This window comes from Myodes glareolus, chromosome 5, assembly GCF_982192425.1.
Source record: "Myodes glareolus chromosome 5, mMyoGla1.1, whole genome shotgun sequence".
Classification (NCBI taxonomy): domain Eukaryota; kingdom Metazoa; phylum Chordata; class Mammalia; order Rodentia; family Cricetidae; genus Myodes; species Myodes glareolus.
In genome coordinates this window covers 70173885-70190597 of record NC_142030.1, presented here as the reverse complement: position 1 = coordinate 70190597, position 16713 = coordinate 70173885, and the positions used below count along the sequence as shown (strand labels likewise).

Genomic DNA, 16713 nt, shown 5'->3' with positions numbered 1-16713 from the left:
TGTCATCTCAGCTAATGAGTCAAGGGATGGGGAAACTGAGGATGGTAGGCTTTGCCTTCTTCGTCTCATGGCTGCCATCACTGCCCTAATCCTCAGCCTTGAATATGCAGGAGAAAGAGCACGGGAGATTTCAAGTGGGATGTTTTTTGTCACAGACCCAGAAACAGCACGAATCATTTTTAATTGTATCACATTGGTTTGAATTTGTGTTCCACATTAGACTGGAAGGTGTGAACTATCTGATTGCGCAGAAAAGAGGAATGAATCTGTGATCAGCCTGAGGTTTTTCCTGATAGTAAACTTGGGAGGACAGGTAGAACATTCTGTAGTGATCTCAGTATCCAATGGTGCTGACAGTGTCAAATTAACCATGCCTAGGGACTGGAGACATAGCTCAGCTGCTAGAGTCCTTGCGTGGCATGCACAAGACCTTGGGTTGAATCCCAATACCATGCAATGGAACATAGGGCACAAGACCGTGATCCTATTTGTAAGGTAGAACCAGGGGTTCAGAACTTCACCATCATCCTGACTACATAGGAGTTCAAGGCCAACAACTTATGATAGAGACTCTATAAAAGAGAAAAAAGTTAATATATCTTCAAGAAGCTTTTTAGACTGCAGACTTAGAGGATAAAACCAACATTTTCATGGCTCTTCTTCCCAATAGACAACTTTGACTTGGATTTGTTTTCCTTATTACTGTTTAATCTAATACAGAAATCAGATCCACCTATTTCCTGCAGCTAATTTGCTGAGTTTGATGCCCATGATCTTAGGGTGTCTTAGTTACTTTTCTAGTGCTGTGATAAAACACCATGACCTGAAGGAACTTACAGAAGGAAGAGTTTATTTGGGCTTATAGGAGTCCATCATGGTGGGGAACCACGGAAGTAGGTGGTAGACATGGCAGAAGGAGCAGAGCTCTGGGAGTTTACTTTGAAACTCCAGTGAGAAGGAGGTAGAGTGAACTAGAGGTGATTTGAGACTTTTAATCTCAAAGCTCACTCCCCCCCATCTCATGACATACTTCCTCCAGCAAAAGCCACACCATCTGAACAATGCCAGCAATTGTTAAAATGCCAAGATTAGGGGGAAAATATCTTTATCAAATCACTACAGCTAAATTAATCACATCCCAAAGACTCTTGAAAACTTCTACATGGTTCCTGTCAAGGAGCTACTGTTTCAATATCTTCTGTGTTAAATACTTTGCTTTTGGTCTCCTGGGTTCAGGGAAGACCAGCTAGCCCTGATGCGCTGCTGAGGAGCTCTTCCCAGAGAGATCTGGCAATGGATGGAGATAGAGACGGGGACCCACGTTGGAACACTGGACTTAACTCCCTAGGTCCAAGCGAGAAGCAGAAGGAAGAAGAATGTGAGCAGGGAGGGCAAGATCAGAGGGAACCTTCATCCGGCGATGGATGGCGATGCAGACGGAGACCCACATTGGAGCACCGGACTGAGCCCCCCAAGTCCAAAGGAGGAGCAGAAGGAGGAAGAACATGAAAAAGGAAATCAGAACCGCAAGGGGAGCGATCACCCACTGATACAAGGGGACTGATCTAATGAGAGTTCACCAAGGCCAGTTGACTGAGACTGAACGAGCACGTGATCCAACCAGATTCTCTGGAGGAGGCTGGATTCCCTGAATGTGGCTGACCCGAAGTCTTTCTAAAAAGCCATTGACAATGACTCTGGAACTTGTTTCCTCTGCATATTCTGGATTTTTGGGGATCCAGTCTGTTTGGATACTCACCTTCCTGGACCTGGAGGGAGCGGGGAGGAACTTGAACTACCCACAGGGCAGGAAACCTGGACTGCTCTTAGGGATGGAGAGGGAAGAGGAGAGGGAGTGGGGGGAGTGGGAGGGTGTTGGGAGGAGGGGCGAAAATGGAAACTTTTATATTTTAATAAACTTTAAAAAAAATACTTTGCTTTTATCTTCGAAGGGAAGCCAAATCATTAACTTTGAATGCATTCTCTACATTAATCACTAGGATACAATGTGAAAAAAATCTTGTCCCAATAAACATCAAGAAAACAAACAAACCATTTAAAAATTGGGCAAGGAATTAAGGAGATTTCTCAAAAGAAAAAATGCAAATGGCCAAGATGTATTTTTTTTTTAAAAAAAGTTCAACATCCTTACCCAGCAGGAAAATACAAATTAAAACTATTTTGAGATTTCATCTTATCCAAGTCAGAGTGGATATCAGAATTGATAAGAATTTAAAAAATAACAACACATGCTGGCTTGGGTGTGGGGGAAGGGAAATGCTTATTTACGGTCAAAGGGAATGCAAACTGATATAGCCACAGTGGAAACAATGTGGCTGCTTTTTAAAATGCTAGAAATAGACCTATCATATGAACCAACTCCTGGGCATGGTCCCAAAAGACTGTATCCTATTGCCAATGTATTTGCTTACCCGTGGTCACTGTTGCTGCAGTCACAATAGCCAGGAAATGGAAACAACCTAGATGTCTATCAATGGCTTAATGTGTAATGAAAACGTACATATATATAATAAAACATTATTCATCTTTAAAGAAAAATGAAACCATGAAATTTGCAGGTAAATGGATGAAACTAGAGATAATCATTCGGAATGAGGTAATCCAGATTGAGGAAGGCAAAGGCCAGATGTTCTTTCTCATATGTGAGTGCTAGATTTGAAACTTTATATGTGTGTGTTTAAGTTAGAGCACCCATAGGAGGCAGTAAATTAGTAGGGAGCCTGGGGAGGATGTTCAAGGGAAAGGGGTTAGAATGTAGGTGGTATGAAGAGGGAAGAGGAAAAATAGAAGAGGAAGAATTTAGTGACGTAGGGAATTGGAGAGCAAGGGTAGAGGGGGCAGTATGGGAAAAGATAACTAACACTGAAGACCTTTGAAAAAGTTATATGAAAATCAGCTGCTCTATAAGTTTCCTAAAATTTATGCATATACATATATAAGGGCAATTTTCTACTTAAAAGCTCTATAATGGGAGGACAACACTCCCCCAAGACATCTTAAGCTATCAAATAAAAAGTCTAGTGCCTGATATTGGTTACCACTTTTATAGTTGTCAGTGGAGTCCTATAGAGCACCCCCATACACACACACTACAGCCTATGGCTATTGCTCTTGATTACCCTTCTTTGATGGTAAGATTCTATTGTTAAAGCCAACACACATTAGACTCAAAGGACATAGATAAATCAAGACGATACTGACTTGAAAGTTTCATCTCTATTCTCTTGCTTTAAAAGTGTTGAAAAGTACTGAGCATGCTTCTGGGGGAGAAAAACAATCCACAGTTTTATTCCACTGTGAACCCAGGGAATGACAGCAACTGATCTAAAAAGATAGGCTCACAGGTGCAATAGTGGCATGGAAGCTATGGGAGTAAACAGCCACTTTTTTCATCGGATTTAAGTCCTGATTCTTAAGATGGAATTCATGCCTGGTACCATTAACTGGGCCTAAGACAAGTGACTAGCTAGGTCATAGTCTTCAGGAATAATCTAATGCTTTCAATCTGATAGTGGTTCCCTAATTGATTATCATTTAAAAATTTATTTACGTATTTTTAATTATGTGTGTGTGCCTGTGTATGTTTGTATACTTGAACATCATGCCCAAGGAGGCCAAGAGAGGGTGGTGGATCCCCTGGAGCCGAAGTTGCAGATGGTTGTTAGCCCCTGACATGGGTGCTATAAAACATACTTGTGTCCTCTGGGAAAGCAATATATATACTTAACTGGGGAACCATCTCTCTGATCCCAGTTTTTACCTTTATATCAAGAGAGTAGTGCATCTTTCAGTCCTTATTAGAGAGGCCTTTTCCTTCAGTAGATGCAATTAATAAAGATACCTGCCACTGGTCAAAGTGCAAAGGATAAGACTGTAGAGTGCTCACTTCTGAGTAAGACAGCAGTATTGCAGCCCCTTTCCCCAAGGTTCAGAGGTCATCATGGAAGGCAGGTGTGGGCAGACTGTAAGAACTGAAGACAGTTGGCCTCTGTAGAGAAACAAGACACGGTTGCCACTAAACCCATAGATACTGTGACTGCAACCACAAGACCTACACAAGATCAAACCAACCAGAATTCCAGTGTGGGATGTGGAGGGGCTGATGGGGAAAGGAGAGTCGATTTTCTCCAGGGATTTGGCCCCTGAAAGGCTACCCATGCTCTAGCTGATGCTTCTACACCTGTGCATGTGTAGTTAACACCAAGGGGGCTCAGTGGGTTACAAACAGAAAAGAGCATGAACACATGAGGTTGTGAGGAAAAAGTGGCGGCGGTGGGAAAGAGAAGTGGATTTGCTCAAAATGCATTACTTACACGTATAAAGTTTATTTATCACTTATTTATCTTTGGAATTTTGAAAACAAGGTTCCTCTGTGTAGCTCTGGCTGTCTTGGAACTCGCTCTGCAGAGCGGGCTAGCTTCACACTCAGAGATCCACCTGCCTCTGCCTCCAGAGTGCTGGGATTAAAGGTGTGCACAAGCACTGCCCAGCAAAAATTCTTAAGCAAGGAAAACAAAAACAAACGAAAAAGTGGTCTCAATCTTAATAATCTCGTAGTGTTTTTAAGCTTTCATTGCATATATTTATTAGTGTGTGTGAGTGTGTGTTTGTGTGTATGTGTATGTGCAAGCACATCTGTGCCACAGCGTGCGTGTGGCAATCAAAGGTCAACTTTTGGGAATCAGTTCCCTCCTTCCACCCTGTGGTTCTTGGAGCCAAATTCAGACTGTCACTTTGGCAGCAGGTGCCCTCACCGGTGGAGCCATCTTCTCTGGCCCGACTCACAGCTTCGAATGCATTTCTTAGCTGTTGGGTTTGTTACATCGGGCTGCATCCTCTACTTCCACTAGTGACACTAGGCACTATGCTCTCTTGTACAGGTTGCCCATGGATCTGGGTTAACAGCAAATGGAATTCTGTAGCTCCTCTCCCTCCCCTTGGCCTGGCTACAGCTTGAATCCTCTCCAGAGTTCATGGGATGAGAGCAGTCCCCAGTGTGCCTGTGTCGGGTGTTGGGGGTAGAATGTTGAGGCCATGAGAGCTGTGGTCTCACGAATAGACTGATGTCACTATGCAAAGTGGCTTAGAGTGAGTTTTCTCTGCTTCTCTTCTGTCATGCAAGGAATGGTGGTGTTATAATCCTATGGACAGTATTGGAATCAAGGTTCCGCACTGGCAGCAAAGACCCGATCCCCAGGTACAAAACCTGCTAACTCCTTGAGGTTGCACTTCCCAAGCCCCAAAATAACAAGCAATACTTTTCTGTTCATTATAAATTAAAAACAGACTAAGACAAACCCCAATCCACTTGACCCTAATTATGTCTAGAAATGTCACTCCTATTTCCCCTGGGACATTTGGAAACTGCCCACACAATATTTTCTAAACTTGCTTCTCTCTCCAGGGAACATTCTGGAGTCAGTCATTTGCTCAGTGGCAGAATTGTGTCTCCATTGTTTTTCCATTTCAGGCTTCTAAATTCTGTCCCTGGGTCCATTTCAGAATCTGTAATTGGATCATTCAGGCAAGGCTGAGCCTGCTGTGGGGTGTCTCATCACTCTTGTCCATCTTGGGGGGAAGAATTATACACTAGAACTCACTGTTCATTGCAAAACTTGCCTATGCCCCTTATTTCAAAAACATTGCAGGCTTGCATCTGAAAAGTAGTCTTGCGTCTCAAAGCCACCTCCCACTTTGGGCTGCCAACTCAGAATATATTTGTGCTTAGAAATGAGGAAGATTTTGAAATTGTTCTGGACTATATTGTAAAAGGTCATTAAAAGACCTTCAAGATCATCTTGCCTGCCTATTCCTCACCCCAGCCTCATACACACATGGTCTGTCTCCCACTCACTAAGAATACTTCCCCGCTCGATGCATCAAGCGCTGTTGTGGAGCTCTCATTAGGAGACTGGTAAGCAAAAGTTATCCCTAAATGTCCTTTTAGTATGCAGGCATTGCTCATTATATCTGTAAAAATCTACTCACTTCCTCCTACGGTTTCCTCCTGTTTTAACCAGGTCTGGGATGTTTTAATGACAGCATGAACCAACAGGAACCCCAGCAAGTGACAGGGGCTCCCTGGATTCCTGATGTGCCTTATTCCATTTAGAACAGCACCCCCTCCCACGCGACACGCAGTTCCTGTCTCTCTGACTCCATTATCCTAATGTTCTGCATGAGGAAGTGAAGCAGAATCAGGTCAGTCATATGTCTAAAGCTGCCATACTGGCAGGTCACACATGTCTGACTTCAAAGCCAACACTTTCTGCTGCATCCAATTAATTTTCTTATTTGACACTAGGAATCAGGAAGGCATATGACTTTGGACAAGTCAGTTAACCTCCTCTGAGCCCTGTTCCTTCCAAAATGAAGAAGTGGGGTTTGGTGGAGGCCTGAGGGTTCTGCCTCTGACATTCTACTCCCACTTCCACGGGACTAGCTCACTCCAGAGAAGGATGCGCCAGTATCCAACAACAGACTGAGCATCAACCAGGCACATTCGTCAAGTACCAGCTCTATATGCAGTGGGTTATAATTTTATTTTAATCCTTGGGACAAGACTATAAAGGTTTGATTATTATCACGTTTTGTAGCTGACAAGTTCAAGAAACATAGCCTGAGTGATGCAGCAAATAAGAAACAACCTAGAAGGATCTGCTTCCCAAATCCATGTCCATGTGTTCATCATGTTATGATTGGGAGGGAAGGATGGAAAGCAGGTACTGGCAGAAATGATCATCTATAGCTATAGGAAAACAAACATGACATCTCATTAGCACAATTGATGTTCATGGCTTTATGCATCAGCTAAAATAAGTGCAATTAACAACAAAAAGTAAAATCCAAGAAGGAAAAAAATTTAGATTCAGACAGATCTGTGAATGTGAAAAGTGATTGGAGGTAGGTCGACTGAAATGGCAGGATGTTGGGGAGACGAAGGTGAGTGGAGCCCTCGGTCTCCCAACTGTACTGGTCAGGCAAACACGCTGTCTACTTCCAGACGGGAAGTCTGATAGAAAGCTCAACACCCAGTCTTGTTCACGGAAGCTGTTTAATTCCCAAGGCACTAAACCACATGCCCTTCTCTCATAATTGGGTCCATAGCTTTTGATTTCTCTGAACCTTAGTTTAGATAACCTATCAAAATTCCGGTCAGAAAATTTGTGTCCAGTGCTTATGCGGTACTAAGTCTTGATATATAAAAGAGAAGTCTTGCTGGGATGTGAAATTATCACCAGCCCTGATGGAAGGGCACAGCCAATGGGAAAGAAAATGTCTCTGTTGAATATCAAGGGCCCACCATGTTCAGGGTTATGTTGGTTTTACAAAGGAGCAGACAGATGTGGGTTTGGATAATCCTTTGGTGTGTTCTAGTCTGGCCTTTAACATAGCCCCAATCAATTAAAAATAAAAGAGAGAGGGGTGACTGGAACCTTGTAGGGTGGCACCAAATATCATCAAAAGTAGGCGTAGTACTAAGAGCACACCGAAGGGACGGAAGGGAAGTAGTGTGCAGTTGTTGCCATGGATACTCACACACACACGTCATCATTTTTCTTGCTGTTCTGCTTGTCCCAAAACCAGGGTGTGGCCATTTGGTGAGTCAAGGCTGACAGTATTCACTGGCCACTGTGTCCTCTGGGATGGCAGATCAGCTCCTGAAGCTGCCAGAATGCACCACTAAGAACCTGAGCAGAGGAGTCATCCAGCCGTTTACGTAGGGAAATCCAAAACCCGCCTTTTTCCTACTTCAAAAGATAGAAGTGGGTATTGCCTGAATCTGAACAGTCTATAAGGAAATGAAGGAATGAATACTTAAGACCAGCAAAAAGTCAAGATAAATCAGTCACAGTGAAAAAAAAAATCACCTGAGAAGCAGGGTAGATTGTGAAAGGTGGGAGGGACATGAGGGTGATAGACAGGCCCGTTGCTCAGCAGATGGGTCTCATGTTCTGATTGATGGCTTTGTCCAGGAATTATTTCCAATGGCACACCGTTCAGTCATGCTCATGAAGGTGATAATGTCTTGAGTCATTTAGTCACACAGAATATAAAATATAGTTATACAGAATATCACGCTTTTTTGGGGGGGGGGGGAAGGGGGAAACTATACAGGCTGAGCTGCAAAGCCCTCAATTATCCCAAGCAGAAGGACATTCTTGAGAAGAAACTTCCAGAACTGTGCATTGTAAGCCAGCACACTCCTCCTCAGACTTTGACTAAGCTCCTCTGATCATTGCTTAGACTCATCTATTGCCTGATGAAGTGGAAGTGGAGCCAGCGGGAAACAGGGGTAGGGTAGCAATGAGGCAGGGAGGAGAAGCTGAAGGATGCTAGCACCATTAGTCAGTGGCCTGATACTATGAAGTCAGATGGAGACAGGAACTGAAGGACTGGGACTGCCGTTGCAGCTCTCCCCGTCTTCCCAGGAGGCAGAAGTAGAGTGGACACCATTAGTCAAGGGCCTGGCTCAGCCTGAGTCAGTGTCTCCTTACTTCACCCTTTGCACACCCATGTGACCTGGGCTTCTTGGGGAGGGTCTGAAGGGAGATCCCTTTCTGACCTTTGAGAGGTTAGGACATCTGAGGGATGGTATCTGTTCAAGCCCCATTGGAAATGTGTATGAGTGGATGTGACCAGGGGGTGTTGCGGATTCGCCTTGCTGATCCAGGATCTGCACAAATACTAGCTCATTCCCACCCTCCCCACCTCAGGCCTCCTGCGTCTATTTCAAAGCTCCAGAGGTAGCCTGATCTGATTTCTGCCCATCCTGTCCCCTCCTTGTTTACTAGAACATTGGGTCACCACAGTGCAACTGGAATGTGAGCTCTGGACAGTCCAGTGAGGCCAAGGCGGGCCCTGCAAGGCTTCATGTCATTGCGGCTGTTTTTCCTCCCCTCCCACTGAGTTTTCTTGGAAGTTCTGAGCCAGGCTCAGTGTGTATCTCCAGAGACACATTCCAAATTCCCAGCTGCTTGCAACTCAGCAAGTCTCACGCCTCTCTTTTCAAAATCCCCGTGGCCTGCAATATTAGAGATAAAAAAAAGCCTGCATGTCAGCAGGGAGGGAACGAAACAAACCCTGACCGATCCCAGAAATAGGGATGGCCAAAGCTTCTGCTATGGCTTCTGTTTGTCCGTCTTTGCATACAGACAGATCATGGTTTTTCCGCTCTTCAAAAATCAAAGAGGAGAACAATCTCTGCATAAGATGCCTCTGTGCCCAGCTGAAGGGAATGAGGTGCCTCGAGTTTTTGCCCAATAGAGGAGACCTTTGGGGGCTCTGCTGCCCCTTTCTCCCTGAGCACCCTGCTCACATGATGCTCCTTAACCAGAACCCTGGGGATCTACAGTAGTCCTGCTTCCTTTTCCCCCTCAGCCTTCTAAACCCCTTACTTTCCCCCATCCACTCTCAGGCACAATCACCTCATTCTTTCTGTGCTAGAAGGAAATAAAGGGGAGAGGTAGGAGAGAAAGGCCAAGATACATCAATCATTTAAAAGTCATATTTAAGGAGTGGGAGATGGTTCAGTTGCTAAAGTGCTTGCTTACCCGGTTTCATGTAGCTCAGGCTGGACTTACTATGTAGTTGAGGATGACCTAGAACTTCTGATCTTCCTGCCTCTACTTTCCAGTTCTGGGATTACAGTCATGTGGCATCATACCCAGATTAGCACAGTGAGATTGAATCCAGGGTTCTAGGCATGCTAGGCAGACTCTGCCAGCTGGGCCAAATCCCCAGCCATAATTTGTTCTTGCCACCTAACGCTACATGGATAATTTAAGGTTGACACTCAATTCTCAAAATGTGGTCCCCTTAGCTACAGTATCAGCACCCCTCCAGACTTACTAGATCCAGAACTCTTGAAGGAAAGCATAGAAATCTCCCTCCCTCCCTTCCCCCTGCCTGCCTGCCATTGCTTCTCTGTGCTGAGGATTGAGTCTAGGGCCTTGGGCACAGCAAACAGCACCATGCCCCTGAGTTTTCCTAACTCTCTCATCTATAAACTGAGATTATCTCAGATTTTAAACCAAAGAGGGGCTTTGTTCATTAAGAAAATAATTGTAAGTCAGGCTGTGGTGGCGGATGCCTTTATAATCCCAGCACTCGGGAGGCAGAGGCAGGCAGATCTCTGTGAGTTGGAGGCCAGCCTGGTCTACAAGAGCTAGTTCCAAAAAGAGAAAGGCTCCAAAGAAAGGGGGAAAAAAAGAGAAAATAATTGTAAATAAAATTTTGGGCTCTTAGTAACTAGCCAATAAATTTCTTTCTTTTTTGTAAGACATGTGTATAGCTATGGCCATCTTGGAAGTGTGTTCAGGATGGCCTTGAATTCACAGTGATTCACAAGGCCTCAGTTCTGGGTTTAGAGCTGTGCACTCCACCCAATCGTTAAATCTTCTTAAGTAAGAGGATATTTTGGGGTGTTGGAAAGATGTCTCAATGATTAAGAGCATTTATTGTTCTTGTAGAGGATCCAGTTTCTGGTTTGGTTCCCAGCACTCACATGGCAGCTTGTAGTCACCAGTGACTGCAGTTCCGTAGAAGATAGTGCCCTCTTTTGGCTTCCAAAAGTATCAGGTATACATGCAGTACATTAGCATACATGCTTGTAAAATACTCATACACAGCCGGGCGGTGGTAGCACAAGCCTTTAAGCCCAGCCCTCGGGAGGCAGAGGCAGGTGGATCTCTGTGAGTTCAAGGCCAGCCTGGTCTACAAGAGCTAGTTCCAGGACAAGCTCCAAAGCTACAGAGAAACCCTGTCTCGAAAAACAGAAACCAAACCAAATCAAACCAAGCAACTAACCAAACAAACAAAAAATACTCATACACATAAAATAAAAATAGTAAATGTTTGATGACAGTTGGGCTAGGTATCAATCTATGAGTATAGCAGAATATCATTAGGAATCATCTCATTGACTTTTTTTCCCCCCAGTTGTGGTATCTGGCTGTATCCTAGGCCTCTGGGCTATGGGCCTCTGAGATGGAAACAGATGCAGAGACAACAATCAAACATTCCGCGATTCTGCGGAAGAGGGGAAGGAAGGATTATGGAAGCCAGTGAGGTGAAGTCAAGGGCACCACAAGAAAACCCACAGAACCAACTAACCTAGGCTTGTAGGGGCTCACAGAGACTAAGAGGACCACCAGGGAGCCTGCATACAACTGACCTAGGCTCTTTGCCTATCTCTTACAGAAGTATAACTTGGTCTTCTTGTGGGATTCCTAACAGTGGGAGCCTGGCCTGTCTGCTTTTGGGACTCTTTCCTCCTATCCCCTTTTGGGACAGTTTCCTCCTTCCTGATTGCCTCATCAAGTCCTAATAAAAGAGGAGGTGCCTAGTCTCACTGCAACTTGATACACCATGACTGGTTGATATTCATGGAATGCCTTCCCTTTTCTGTAAAGAAGCAGAGGAGGAGGAGTGGGTGTGTGGGGGAGGCAGAAGGAGGAACTAGGGGAGAGGAGGAAGGGGAAACATTGGTCCAGATATACAGAAAAAAACCCAATAATTAAATAAACAAAAGAAAGACCCCCCCATAAATAAAATAAATCTTAAAAGTGATAAAAGAATCTTTGAAAAACACAACAGAAAGATTGTTGTTAGATGGCTTTAGGTATGTGTGTGAAATCTGGTTCTAAGGGTCTGTAATGTTTAGATTGATTTTTTTATCTATAAGGACTCTTTACAAAGATGGGGTACTTACATCTTCTGTTCTCTCAACTGGAAGCCCATGATTGGCTCTGGGCTCTCCCCAGCGCCATGTTACTCTAGGTCCTCACAATGAAAGACAAGGTAATGTACAGCCTACTGGATAGCAACGGGTTTGTTCTGCCCATAAAACTTGGCAGCTAATGTGGCCTAGACAGTGACTGGAATCTGGCAGTGAGAAGACAGCAAGCATACTTCCCGAATGGCGAGACCGCCTCTCACTGCCATGACCGGCGGTGAGGGAAGCTGCAAGAGTTGGGTGTGAGGCTATGGTGTGAGCTGAGATTACCCAATGGCCTTTGAAAAGGGCGCTAGTTGTTCCTTAGACGTAACATGACGCCAGATCCTCATTCTTCTCGGAGAAGGCAGGCCGCTCACCAAGTTGAAAAGAAAACAGGATAAATGAGGAAATGGGGCAATCCCAAAGCTACAGAAAAAGGTGATGTCTGACATGACACCTCATAACATGCCTCTAGGTATGGATTCTCTGAGCTCCCGGAGTGCTGACACGAATTCAACCTCTAACAGTAGCAACAACATCAGATCCTCAGCTTGCCTCCCAGGGTACAGTTCAAAACAGTTACAGTTCAGAAGCAGAGACCGTGAACGTGGCTGCCCCTTGGACTGACATTCCAGGTATGTGCTCTGGGTGCTGGGTGGTTTCCAACCTCGGGAGAAGCAGCAAAGGGTAGACATGACATAGTTGGCGGAGGACAGGATTAAAGAGCCTTCTCTCTGTGATGGCGCCACCTCCTTTGTCACACCATTGTCACCACTGCTCCCAACGTCGTCATCACCAAAGCAGGTGCCTTTTGTTCTGCTCTTCCTGAATGCCATGGACTTTGTTTGTCACAGCTGATCTCATGTGATGCCCTGGGCAGCCGAGAGCGAAGGACTGTTGTTAAATCGTCTTACAGACGAGGAAGCTGAAGCTCACAGACAACAAATAACTGACTTCCGGTTAACGCCCTTGCCGAAGGCCTTGCTGGAGCTGCTGTGCTCAATACACAGAAACGAAAACTGAGACTGCCTTGTACAAACCAGGAAGGGATCCCTGGACACGAAATTCTTGGCCCTATGGAAACTCCAAAGATTCTTTTATAAGAAATATTTCATAATGCCAGATGAAGTTCAAGAATCATATACCTATAGAATGACAATGTTAGAAAAGTAATATTTTACCACCAAGAAACATAAAATGTATGTTTTTAAAAAGGGATGTGTATTTGATAAGTAAATATTCAAGCACATGAGATTGTTGGATACAAGATGATCAATAAAGAACTGAGCAGTTACAGCACTGGCCATACAAGTATGAGGACCTGAATTCACATCCTCAGAACGTGCATAAGATCTGGGCAACGCAGCGCATGTCTGCGGTCCCACTGTTCCCGCTCTGACTGGGAGGCAGGGGCAGGAGAGTCTTAGCTCTCTCAGCCGGCCAGCCTGCCATCACAGTGGGGACAGCAAAGGAGAGATCCTGTCTCATACCCACCGGAAACGGAAGACCAACACCCGAGGTTGACCTCTGACCTTCACACACTGTCTGTGGTGTGCTTCCTGCGCTCACACACACGAATATGCATATACATATCACACACACACACCCTATACACACGCATGAACACTCGTGCATACACACATGAATTACCAGTGAAAGTCATATTTGTCAGTGTGATTTGCTCAGATACTGCAAGTGGCACTAATATTATTAGGGATAGGACTGTCTGAACAGCTGAACCACCCCCAGACAGAGTGAGACACAGTTTGTATATAGTGTTTCCATTCTGAGAAAATCTCGTGCATAGTAACTGAATCATGCAACACGCTCTGTGGTTATGAATGAGATGGACCTCAGTCTGAACTCAAAGATAGTAATATCCAGGTGTATTACTATTCAGGTGGACAATCAGAAGGCAGGATGCATATTCAGTGTGAGGAACTGGAAAGGCATGGGACAGCATTAAATCCACACCTACTCCATTTCCCGGTCACAAATACAAATGGCACCTCTGCCTCAGTGACAGAACAGCAGGGATATTTTGTCCATTAACAGAGTCTCTTTTAACTTAATATTAGGTCAGAGGTTGTCATTCTTGGCTCCATATTAAAATAGCGTAAGTGACCTTATCTCCTCTAATTCTGATCTGATGCCATCTACAGAGATTCTGAAGTAATTGGTTAGGGACATTGCCTATTATCGAGGTTTCAGGCAGTCTAAGCTGAGTTTGTTCATTAGCTTTAGCTGAATCAGAACCCCAGACTATTGACTTGGTAAACTTTTGCTAGACCATCTTTAATTATAAGGCAGTGAAGAGAGTATGTGACCCCAGGGTCTGGGAAGTCAAAACCCTGTTGTGAAGGGAGGTAAAGATTAATAGTTTACTTTCCGATGGAAAAGGAACAGAAGAGCAGGGTTACACTAAATAAAAACCAGTTCCTCCGGGGACTGACCAGTTAGGACCCTCCAGTCATTTCTATCCAGACTGAGCTTGGACTTTCAGTTCACTAGTGACATTCTTTCTGGTTTGGAGGGGACGTAAAATCTTTAAGTCAATAATAGCAGGCAAATTTTATTTCCAGGGCCAACTTTGAATGGATTAGGTATGACCGTCAGCGGAGGGACTCAAGGCCCAGGTCACAGTGCTGAGGTAGGTTGGTCAATGTCATCTATCCCTGGCACCCGATGTGGGGAGGAATTGAAGTACCCCCTTTTTCCCTTTAGACTCAAATTTTATCTTAGGTGAGGAAGCAGGTTTCCCGAGAATAAACAACACACAATTTGCCCGGTCCTGGTCAATTTTTTTTAATCATTTTTAAAACTATTTGTTTCTGTTTATTAATTTTTTTATTCTGTACTAGAGATTGAATTTAGGACTTTGTACATACTTTGTGGCACCCTGCCTCGGAGTTATCTCCTAGCCCCAGCTTTTGGAATCTGATTTGGATTTTTTCCCTGTTCCTCCTTTTCTTCTTCTTCCTCCTCCTCCTCCTTCTCATCTTCCTGCTTCCCATCCTCTTCCTCTTCATCATCATCATCGTCATCATTATCATCATCACCACCATCATCGTCATTTCCATCTGCTGAGGCCCAGCTATGTGTCTTATACTTTATAGATATATACTTCATAAATCTTTATAACACTTTGTGTTAGATGTTTTCGTCAGTGTCTGAGATGGAAAAGATTTCCACATGAAGTGGTCTTCAAATTTGGGTCTGCATGGCCAGTATAGTCAGGTACAGCTGAGTACACCTTTAATTCTAGCACTTCAGAAGCAGAGTCAGGCAGATCTCTGTGAGTTTGAGGCCAGCCTGGTCTACAGAGTAAGTTTCAAGCCAGCCAGAGCTACAACAATGAAACCCTGTCTCCAATGAAAATGTCCCAGTACAATTGTTTAAAGTGGAATACGGTTGAAGTCTCCTTTTAAAGCACTAACTTAGATTCTTTATCCAAGATCCACATCCTTGGAGTTCTTTTGAAAACAGTTTAAGAGTCAATGAAGATTAAGTAATAGAGGTATACATCCTAATTTCTCAGCACTTGAATATAATTTTCAGGTATCTATGAATTTTATTGGAAAAAATCAGAGACGTCTTGATTAAAATTTGCTTCTATGCTTTGTCTCCCCACCCCTTTTTCTTTTCACACAGGATCTCACTTAGCCCAGGCTGTCTCCAACTTGTCGTCTAGCCGTGCTAGCCTTGCGCTCCCGATCGATCCTCCTGCTCCACTCCTGAGTGCTGGGATTGCAGACATAGACCTACTACCAGGGCTAGCTCTGTGCTGATCTCTGCTGAGAACCTAAGAAGTTTATATCCTTGTTTCAATACTCTATAATAGAGAATCCAATTAGGTGCCATGATCTGATACCTAGCAGGGAGATGACACGTGTTGGGCAGTAAATATTTAGAATCAATTAATCAATGCCATTCTAAATAGAGTAGTTTTAATATTTTGTCAATGGTTTGCTCTTTTTGAGGTGGGGTCTCATTACATAGTTCAGGTTGGTCTGTGATTTTCTGTGTAGTCTCAAACTTGTAGGCATCCTGCTTCAGTAGTTTGAGTGTTGGGATTAAAAGTGTTAATTGTGATTAATTAACACTGTGATTGGCTCGATTTTAATTTTGACGAAATTCTGTTTATGGTTTCTCTTTTCAGTGTGGAATCTAAATAACAGTGGCAAACCCATGGTAGAGAGATTTCCTCCTGTGTTTTCTTTCAGAAGTTTTATACTGGTAGCTTTTACTTTTAGGTCTGTTAGTCATTTAATTGCCCTTTTTTGAAAATTATTTATTGTTATTATTTTAAGTTATATGTTTGGAGGGCTAGGAAGATGCACCCGAGTTCAGGTGCCTGTACTATGGAGACCAGAAGAGAACATCAGTAACCTACCAGACATGGGTGCTGGGCATTAAAGCAATAAGAACTCTTAACTACTGAGCCATATCTCCTGTTCTAGCAGGAAGATTCTAGAAACATCAGTCTATGCTTTGCAGATGCATTGAAAACAGCTTAAGAGTGTAGTATAATGTCTTCTATCTTGAAACATGATCTTTAAGTTGTTTACCCAGAAAAAATCTCTGACATCGCCATCTTTATCCTTTGACTCATCCTCCTGAGAGTCCTCCATTCTCTCCCCAAGTCCACCTCTTAAAATAAAACAAAAACAAAAAAACCACTCTGGCTAGAATGCCGTTGTTTCAGAATAACTCTGTCCAGAAAAATAGATATTGCTCATCACTTTCCACTCTTCCCCACCCTGACCGGATAACAACCCAAACCGCCATTCCCAAATGCAACCCCTACACTGTTTACAACATAATCTTCAGCCTAGAACTCCAGGAGCAGACCACAACAGGAAGCTGAGGCCTGTGCTAGATGCGCAATTACAGAGGTCGAGGATATTTGGGCTAAAGTCTAGCTGCTCTAACCTCACCCTGATTGCCCTGCACGCAGGACGCTGGGTGTAGGA

The 16713-nt window shown here is 44.0% G+C and overlaps 1 long non-coding RNA gene across 1 annotated transcript; it reads left to right on the top strand.

Annotated features, from left to right (window-relative positions):
- Positions 1-12103: 12103 nt before the first annotated feature.
- On the top strand, positions 12104-16419 carry LOC125391813 (uncharacterized). The gene is made up of 3 exons (XR_007229263.3): positions 12104-12375; positions 14323-14390; positions 15392-16419. It is a non-coding gene; the product is annotated as an uncharacterized LOC125391813 (long non-coding RNA).
- The last annotated feature ends 294 nt before the right edge of the window (positions 16420-16713 follow it).